Genomic DNA, 10,762 nt, shown 5'->3' on the forward strand with positions numbered 1-10,762 from the left:
CAGCAAGGCTACAGTCCCTGAAACCAGGTGGGATGGTTCCCAACATAACATAATGATTACACATTTATATAACTTATAAGATCAATCTTGTAAGCTTAGTACCATACATACATTTGACACCATACATAGCTTTTACAATATTATTGACTATATTCACTATGCTGTATTTTATATCCCATGACTGTTTTGTAACTACCAATTTGTACTCCTTAATCTGTTTCCCTTTTAGCACATCCCCCTAATTCCCCTCCCATCTAGCAACGATCAAAATATTCTCTGTATCTATGTGTTTACTTCTGTGTTGTTTGTTTTTTAGATACCACATATGAGGTCTCTCTGGAAAAAGTCCAGCCATTGTTAACGTGAGAATGGTTTTACATGACATTGATATAATCTGGCAGGCAAGGAGAGTGGACTGGAAGGCGCATGTGTGAACAATGACAACTTTATCCTACTAGTCAGTGGGGACAGTAGATACCATTGAGTGAGCATGGGTACTCTGTGGTCATTGCATTCAAAATGACTGAGCGAGAAGAGCAACAAATCTGCATCAAACTTTGCATTAAGCTTGAACATTCCTCCATGGAAACTATTGGGATGAATCAGAAGGCTGCAGCTATGAGCAACTGGTGATTGTCAGCTTCATCATGACAATGTGCCTGCTCATGCATCACATTTTGTGCAGAGGTTTTTGGCAAGTGATCAAATCACCCAGGAGATTCAGCCCCCCTACAGCCCAGATTTGGCACCCTGTGACTTCTGGCCTTTCCCAAACCTAAAATCGCTTTTGAAAGGCAAAAGGTCGATGATATTCAGGAAAATACAGCAGGGCAGCTGATGGTGATTGGGAGAACAGTGTGAAGTCTCAAGATGCCTATTTTGAAGGGGACTGAGGCATCATTGTCCTATGTACAATGTTTCTTGTATCCTGTATCTTCTTCAATAAATGTCTTTATTTCTTATATTGCATGCTTTTAGACAGAACTTGTATAAGTGAAAAGATATGATATTTATCTTTCTCTGACTTATTTCACTTAGCATAATACCCTCTAGGTCCATCCATGTTATTACAGATGGCAAGATTTCATTTTTTTTAGTTGAATAATATTCCATTGCGTGTATGTACCCGATTGTGATCATTACACAGTTGCATACATTTGTCAAAACTCATAAAACTGGATATTTAAAATGGGTTAATTTGCTGTCTATAAACTTTAACTCAGTAAGTTGAGTTTTAAATTGGGCAAAAGAATACTAAGAAACACCTCAATGGATTATCTGTGAAACATATTCTTCCTTGCCCCCTTCTACAGTAAACAATAGCCCAACCTTTTCTTCATAATCAGAATCAATTCCCCCTGCCAAGATTAAACTTTGAAACATAAAGTTTATAAGTGCTTATTTGGGAGTAATGATACGAGCATCCTTATTGTGCACACACGCACGTGCGCGCACACACACACACACCTGGTTTCCAGACCCATACACTGTACCTTTCCTGGACAGAGTGCCCTATTATGATCATTTATTTAGGGTCCTGGTAGATGGGGCCTGATTCATGTAAGATAGTAGCAACATTTTGGGCTTACACATGTGTCTTCAATTGGCCATTCTACCACTGTGTGAATCCAGCAGTTTCTATGTGACAGAGTATGTGATCATTTTAGTAGATGCCACAGTCATGTGTCCATTGTCATACCTACCTTGTGGTGAAACAGTTCTGCAGATCTGGTGTAATATTATGGAAGATTCCATGCTAGTGGATCAAACATTCTGTAAGTCCTTGAATAGTGGTTCTAGCTGAGGCCTTTCAGGCAAGAGAGACAAATCCCTACACAGAATATGCATCAATTCTAGTAAAAATTAATTGTTGCCCTTTCCAGTGTTGAAGGAGTTTAATGTTATCAACTTGTAGCTAGTATTTTTCTCAAAAATTGGTACTATATTAGAATATCAACAATGGCTCATGTTGATGATTAATTGTACCTTGTAAAGTAGCTTAATTTGTGTAAGTGAAAGCCAATATTATTGGATCCATGCATGATGCCTATCCCTACCACAATGGTTACACCATTTCTGAGCCCATTGTGCTAGATTAGGGTGGCCAGTGAGAAACTGACTGACTGCCAATTCGTTTCATCAACTTTGTTATTTATTTATTCTTCCATAATGTATATTTTCTGATGGGCATTAATATGTAATGCAAAGAACTTCACTTTGTAAATATATCCAAATTCCATTTCCGTTGTCCTTAATCTTTTGTTTCTAGAATATCATTATCTTAACAAGGTCTCAAAAATACTAGTCATTTCTTGCTCATCAGCTCATTTCAACATTATTCACACACATGCAAGACCAGTATTTTCTTGCAGTATGACCAGATGTTTTGTGAAATGTCTAGATGTTCTAGCTCAGTGCAGGATTGTAAATATATATTGTTATCCGCCCCCAAGTGAATGCAAACTGTTTCTGATCCTCTCTTTAGATAGGAACAGAAATGAATGCATTAGCTAGATAATTGATCATTTATGTGCCTGAAGTAGTGTTAATTTGCTGTGGTGAAGATATTATATTTGCTACAGCAGCTGTAATGGGAGCTACTATTTGCTTAAGTTTGTAGTCGTCCATACATAGTCATCCTTCATGTGTTTTTGCAGGAGCCAGACTGGTAGATTAAACGGATATATGATGGAAACCACAACCCCTACACCTTTTAGATCTTTAAGGTTGACACTAATATTTACCATTATCCAGGCATACAATATTTCTTTTTGTTTAAATATTAGTTTGGGGGCTGAGGTGGGGGAGGGTCAAAGACTTCTAATTGACCTTCCACATTGTGACAACTCTTTCCCTACCAAAGGACCAATGTGGTGGTTCTTCCAACTATTATCTCTGCCTATTTTTTCTATGCCCATTCTAATAATACATTTAAGGACTGGGAAAATGGCCATTGAGTGGGTCTAGAACCAGTGGATTCATTAGGAGTCAAACTTGGAACAAGGCCCCATTTAATACTTGGTTCCCAATATATCCCTGCATTTAAAAGTGCTCTATGGTGATATTTTAATTCTCTCATAATCAATATCAGGTCAGATTTTGTACCTAGCAGTCCTTGAAGTATATAGGTATTCCATTTTTCCCTTGTGTACAGATACCCTAATAAATGGTCATAGGTCACTTTGGAGAAGAAATGTTAAAATCATTATGACACAATTTCTGTAATGTTTTAGTGTCTTTTATTCTAGAAACTCCTCCCCTTAAATCAGTGGATTTTAGGTCTGTAAACTGACTCAGATCCAGAAACCAAACAAGAGATTGTGATTATTTATTGACGGGCTTCCGCAGCCTCCTGCTTATCTTTCCTTAGTTTCTTTTGCTTGTACATATTTAGCAGTGCCCTTGGTGGCTGCCTATTTCTCTTGCCTTTTAGGGGTACTGTATTGAATTAACCATAGCCATAAATTTCCAGATGTCAGATTTTCACTCTAACCTTGTAACTCATTGTGATAATTTTATCTACCTTGCTTCTGACAGTTAAATACCACCGTTTGTCTTCTGTTATTTAAGGATCTAAACACCCCAAAGCCCAGTTTCATAACAACATAATCTACTCTGTTTTTGAACTATTTAAGAAGGCCACAACTGAGTTTCTCATTGTTGCTGGTGCCCCTCTCTCATCAGTGCAACTCTTTGTGCTTTGGTTGATGAAATGTCCTCAAGCTTTTTCTAAGAAACATCATTATGTGTTATTTTCCAGCCTATATAATATGTATATTCTAGGGCAGAATACTCTAGCATTCTCATGTTTGTGAGATTTTGATTCCTTTTTTCACTCTGCCAGAGCAGTTCAGAACTTTTTACTCCACATTGCTTTATTCAGGCTACTAAGATCTAACCTAGCAGCATTTTAGCACTGTCCTTTGGGGTCTTTGTCAAGATATTAAATTTTATTTCATGGAAGTACTTCCATAATTTAAAAAGCTCCCTTATTCAAAGTTATGTCCCAACCTATACCTTATCCAGCACCCTCAGCCCATACATACTCTCCTTGCTCTTATCAATGCATGTTGGTTATGTATTAAAACTGTTTGTGGTATAATTCCTCCCCTTCCCTAGCAGGCTTATTAATTCTCTGTCTTGATTATGTTGTAATCAATGCTAATTATTGGTCTTGTAGTAAGGACAAGAGACGAGAGTAGATTCTAGGTATGGGGGAAGTGAATACAACTTGTCTTTCTGTGCTTGTCTACAAGCATCCACCTTTAACATGGAGGACTGGGGTCACTTCTGCAGACTCAGAATGTTCAGGTGATTCTTGAGATTCAGCACAAAAGGATGTATTGATTCTGATATCCACATCCCATTTCTCAGGGTTTCACTCCTGATCAGGTCTCTGACTTTAGCATGACAGACTTGTCAGAAGTGAGAGTTTCAACATTCTCTGCTGTTACTTTTACAATTAAGCACTGAGTTTGCTCTTCGGTTTTTGTCAATCCTCAGGCTGAATGAAATGAGTCTCTTTATATGCTGCTAAGAAGGATTTCTGGCTTGGACATTTAGCCATAAATTAGTGTTTAGTCATTTTTAGCTTTTGAATATCTTTCTCCAAAACATCAGTAAGTCCAATAATAGCCATCCAATTTCTTAGTTTTAATATTTATCATTTTCCCCATATTTCTCAAACATTGAAAATGTTATACCTATTAGTATGTGCCTTGCATTGCTATCATATCCCAGTTTATCACCACTACCACTACTAAAAGTTAAACCAATGAATGACATAGGCTGTAAGGGCTCCCAACATTGATGGGTTCATCTTTGTCAGATGGTCAGCAAATGTTCAGCTGAAAATCTCATTTTATTGCTGCTTCCTAAAACCATACCTGGAACTATCTCCCACAAGATGGGTTCCCCAGAGTACAGATTCTGAAAAGATTATGTGCATGTGCAGGATATTTTTGGGGGAATTCTCTTAGAAACACTTGTAAAGGAGCAAGGGAAGCAGGACTGAGGAGAGAGAAAAATTGAACTGTGTTGTAGTCACAATGAAGGGCCCAACCAATCTTACAGGGAGTTCAACAGCTGGGATGGACTTGGATGGTTGACATACATTGAGGCAAGGGGCCTGGGTCTATATACTTCTACTTCAACTAGTCAATGGATACAGGCTGCTCCTTAAAAAATCATAATATTAAAACAGGTAGCTCCATTTGTCTAAAGACAATTTTTGATGAGGAATTCAGCTATGAGCTATCAACATGCAAGAGTACTGGCATCAGGGGTAACAAATGTCTTGATCCTGAGAAGAAAAATGAGGTATATGAACAGCACATACAGTGTCCACTACACTACACATGCATTAATATAACAACCTGCTTCATTCCTTCTTAAACACTTTTTCCTCAACTTTCATCCATGTCCATTCCTCTAGCATGATATCTTACTCTAGTTTCTTGTTTATGAGCTAATTTTAATTGCTTCCACATCAGATCTCAGATATTCATGATTAATTAGGAGCTACAGAGAGGGTGTCTACCTCATTATTCTAGAAACTTCAGTAGTATAGACAATAACAACTTCAAGTTTACCTAAGTTACCCAAGATGGGTGTATAACAAGGCATTACCTCTACAAGTACTCCATATGGATTTGGAGTGAATCCAACAGAATTCACATCCAAAGGAGCCATAATGTTTAGGCTGTAGAGTTCTTAGTCTTGTCTGGATCTAATTAGATGTGTCAGTGAAGAGTTTAAACTATGGTTGATGAGGGAACCTGGAGGCCAAAACCAGAAAAACAGCATCCACCATTGAGTCTGAGGTGTAAGGCAAGGTCTTAAGCTGTCTATGTGGCCAGCCTGCCTACCTATACCAGTTGAAACTTCTCTTTATTAAATGTGTCTTTTTCATTTGAAATGTTTTACAGACAACAGCATGAGGAAGCTGTGGTCAAAAGACAGAGCTCTTGCTCTGGCTGATGTGTCACAGTTGGTTGGAATGTCATCCTATAAACTGAAAGGTCACAGGTTCAATTCCTGTTCAGGGCACATGCTTAGGTTGTGGGTTTGGTCCTAGTTGGGATGCGTACAAGCAGCTGATCAATATTTCTCTCTCACATTGATGTTGCTCTCCCACTCTCTCTCCCTCTCTTTCTCTCTCTCAAACAAAAACAAAACAAAACAAAACACCTGACAGAGTTCAATCAGATGCCCAGAGAAAATTGTCTAGAGAATAAGGGGGATAAATGTTAATGGGAAGAATTCAATAAAAATATAAATAAATAAAATTGATTTGTTTCCTCTGGGATCACTTATTAATTATATCACATATGGTTAATGACTTAGCTCATTGGAGACTCACATTTTTCTAATATCTAAGGAGATACTTTTAATACGCTGCCCATTTCCCAGAATTATTGTGGGGATTCAATGAATTAGTAAATATGAAACTATTTCATTTCACATTAATGTCTGATTTCACACAGATCTATAAGATGCTACTGCTGGACACATCAAAACACCATAGGATATCCATAAAAAGGACACATTCCATTTTGTGTTCATAAAAATTAGTTTCTGATTGACTTCTATCTTTTGTAGTAGCTTGGTCTCATGATTTGTCTACTGACCAACTGTAAGGTGGTCTTGTAAGGTCTTTTACCTGATCAACAGCCTTAGGCTATATTTCCCTTTTTGGCTAAGTACTTTTTGGTTCTTAGTCTCTCTCTCTCTCTCTCTCTCTCTCTCTCTCTCTCTCTCTCTCTCTCTCTCTCTCTCACCATTTTTTCCCATGGCTTCTATTTCTCACTTACATACTTAGAGGCCTACTTCCTTCCCTCCAAGCATGGCCAGAAATACTGCAGTTTCCCCCTTCTTCAAAAACAGTATATTTTCTTTTTAAGGGTTTTACTGCAGATTGTACTGGAAAATAGAAGACATCAAGCATAACATACTTGGAGGATTATCAGTGAATTTCAGAACACAATTTTCACTATCTCCATTCTATATCATTCCAAACTCCCCTTCTGAGTTGGGTATTTACCTCCAGTAGGTGGTGCTCCCTCCTTCCCTCCCACTCTTAATTTTTTACTACTACCTGAGGGTATAGCCTATGCCCCTTGAAAGTTCCCCTTCTAATCTTAAAGATGGGACACATGCATTGCCCTGAATTTTCTTTTCTTCATTGGGCAGCAGGAGTCTCTGAGGCAATCCAGAGAGGCTGACCCTCTTGCTCACTAAGCCTCTGGGTACTTTATTGCTCACACTGCTACGTATAGTCTGTGGCTCTTCTACTGCTTAGTATTTCCAGTTTATAACCAAATTTACCTTGGCTTTCAGCTCTCAATCTTCCTGCTTCATGTCTGTATTCTGAGTAGTGTTCTCTTTCAATTCAGAGGGGGATTGGCCATTTAAAAAACTGAGACATGTGCTTTGGTCTTTTCCATGCCCTCAACTATTTTAGCACCAAATAACAGCAATGTTCACTCTGTCCTGGAAGAAGAGTGGAACTGGTCACAGACAAAATTCTAATACACTCCCCAGACACAGCCAGGTACATGACCTGAGCTGGCCTCACTGCAAGGATCTCCATGGAAACCAGAAAAAGTATGCATTTTGAGCAGTCTGAGGTCAAGTCCCTGTGGCCCATATATTTTCCACACTGAGTGATGCAGGTGAAAGTGATTCAAGTAACAGTGATACAGACTAAGTCCTATATAAACCCACTTGTCCCCAACCAACCATCAAAGGTCACCCTGCAATTTCTCAATTTGCCATACTACTACCAACTGATAGAGTGTTATCACAAACTTTCTTAGCCTCACTATCTAACTAGCTAACTTCTCAAAGAAAAACAGTAGGCTTTGAGACTTGATCTGTTTTCTTCATCACGCAAGCAAGAAATGCCCTGACCTGTGGAGCCATTCATCCATTTATAATTCAAATAATTTTGTGCTAAAATAATCTTCAGAATGGTACACTGCTATATTGTGCTTTCCTCCCTCTTAAGGAAACATTCTTGGGATTGAGCTTCCCAGGGCTGTAGAAAGAGCCACCACTGAAGTGATGACAACATAAATTGTTCATCATTTTGTTCCCCCCTCACAAGAAGACTGACAAGCTACTGTCCATAAAAAAGGCTCCATTGTAAAACTCCCAGAACCCAGGGATGAGATTGAAGCACCTATCTGGTCCACCGAGACTGAAAAGGACTGTACAGGAAGGCTAAGAGAAGCAGTTTCACTTTGAACCAGATTACCCCTCCCCCATGCAGTTAGAGTGCTGCATTGAGACAGTCACACTGGGAGTATGCATTTTTAAGTGGGAAAAGAGAGCCTAAGGTGGGCATCCAGCTCCCCTAGTACTGCAGGACCATTCCTAGGAGGCCCATTCAAGTCCCTCCTCATGGGGATCACTGGAGAAACCTGTGGAATTCAACAAAGAAGGATCACATAGACACTAAGAAAGATGGCAAGGCATACAGCAACCAGCACTCAGTTCATACCACTTAATAACAGAAAAAAATCCAATGTAAAAATGGACAAAGGACCTGAATAGGTAGTTTTCTAAGCAAGATATGTGAACGACCAACAGGCACATGAAACTGTTCAAGTCATTTTGAAAATTTAAATCAGATTCACAATGAGATATCACGTCACACATGTGAATATGGTTATTATAAAAAGACAATAGATATGGGGTGGCAAGATCTGGGTGGGTAGTATGTCTGTGGCACGCTTATTCGTGACCTTCGGGGCCTTTGCGGGCCTCACTCCTGGGCACATGTGACACTGCGGCATGCGGTTGAGCACCCCAAATCCTCGTCACTCTGAGGACGCCCAAGTCTCCAACATCTTCAACGCTCAGAGCCCATTGCCCGCCCCTCACACCAGGATGCTGACACTCTGGTAATAAATCATCATTAGTCAAGATATCCTCAACACCTGAGCCTCCAGCCTTTAAAAATGAACCACCCAAAGAGAAAGACTATCAAAACCCAGGGCTCAGAAGGGTCCGGTCGACAACTTTATTTCGAGCTGTGAATCCAAAGCTCTTCATTAAACCTAACAAACCTGTAATGGCTTTCGGATTAATAACCCTTTCACTACACATGGCTTATATTGGTTATCTACATGCAACATAGGAGAATAAAATGGAACTCTATGAAGCTATTTATAGTGACGGACACAGCTATATGAGGAGGAAAACATCTAAATGGGATTAATAGTGCTGGTTACTATGGATGGAGCTATATTAAGGGCTCTGGAATCATTAAATGATAGACTTTATAAATATACAATATCATGTTTCTTGTGCAGTTGCAACCAAACTACTATAGTAAACTTTGCATTTTCAGAGCTGCAGCCACTATCTCATTCTTTTTCCACAGAAAGCTTCTCAATGTATTTTTTTAATTAAGTTCTCTTATACAACTGCCATGACAATGGAAGTTATATTTTTTAATTAACTTCTATGTAATAAAAGTACCCAATGTTGTTAAAAAAAAAAGACAATAGATAAATGCTGGTGAGGATGTGGACAAAAGGTAATGCTTTTACACCATTGGTGGCAATATAAATTGGTATAGCCACTATGGAAAATAATATAATGGTTCTTTGAAAAATTAAAAACAGAACTATCATATGATCTAGCAATCTCACTTCTGGGTATTTTTCCAAAGGAAATAAAATCACTACCTTGAAGAGATATCTGTACTCCCATGTTCAATTGCAACATTATTTACAATAGCCAAGACATGGAAACAACTTAATTGTCCATCAAAAGATAGATAAGGAAAATTATATATATTATCCATAAATTATATATAATATATATTACATATAAATTATATATAAATATAAATTATATATAATTAGATATTATCCATTGCCATATATATATATATATATATATATATATATATATAATCTGCAAATATATATATATAATGGAAAAGTTAGCCATAATAAAGAAGGAAATTCTGCAAATTATAACAACATGGATGAAACCTGAGGGCATTAGGCTAAGTGAAATAAGACAGAAAAATACAAGTGCTCTATGATCTCATTCATATGTGGAACTTTTAAAAACTGAACTTACAAAAACAGAGAGTAGATTGGTTGTTGCCAGTGGAGTGAGGGAAATGGTTTAAGATGGTCAAAGTCCGCCAACTAACACCATACACAAAAATAAAGTCAAGATGGATAAAAGACTTAAATATAACTGGGGATACCATAAAAGCCCTAGAGGAGAACATAGGCAGGAAAATCTGATATTTGACACAGCAATATATTCACCAATATGTCCCATAGACCAAGTGACATAAAGGAAAGAATAAACAAATGGGAACTTAATCAAAATAAAAAGCTTCTCCATGGCTAAAGAAAAGATCACTTTTCAACATGGTGGAGGAGTGAATGGAAGTCACACTGACCTTCTCCCAGGACCAATATGGAATTACAAATAAATTGTGCATAAATCACCCAGAACAAACAACTGAACAAGAGCAAGAGAGAAGACTTATGCCTCAGATGGACAGAAGAATCAGCTTTAGCACATCCTGACTGGTAAGGAGTGTGGTGGAGACTTGAGAAGGTGGGCTGGGCCCCCACAGGCAGTAGTGCCACAGGGACATTTAAGCAGCCCGTTGGATCACCCTGAGAGGAGTGGGATGTAAACCATAAGCAGGGGTCCCCAGCCTACAGCACCAGAGCCCAAAATCTACACAGAAAATAGCCAGCTGCGAAAAGCGGCAGGGTTGCTC

The 10,762-nt window shown here is 38.5% G+C and overlaps 1 pseudogene; it reads left to right on the forward strand.

The window, feature by feature from the left end:
* The first annotated feature begins 8,911 nt into the window (after window positions 1-8,911).
* LOC129073309 (small integral membrane protein 8-like) lies at window positions 8,912-9,223 on the forward strand (annotated as a pseudogene).
* The last annotated feature ends 1,539 nt before the right edge of the window (window positions 9,224-10,762 follow it).

Source organism: Pteronotus mesoamericanus, unplaced genomic scaffold (assembly GCF_021234165.1).
Source record: "Pteronotus mesoamericanus isolate MK-2021 breed Mesoamerican mustached bat unplaced genomic scaffold, CSHL_Meso_final contig_40, whole genome shotgun sequence".
In the NCBI taxonomy this organism is placed as follows: Eukaryota; Metazoa; Chordata; class Mammalia; order Chiroptera; family Mormoopidae; genus Pteronotus; species Pteronotus mesoamericanus.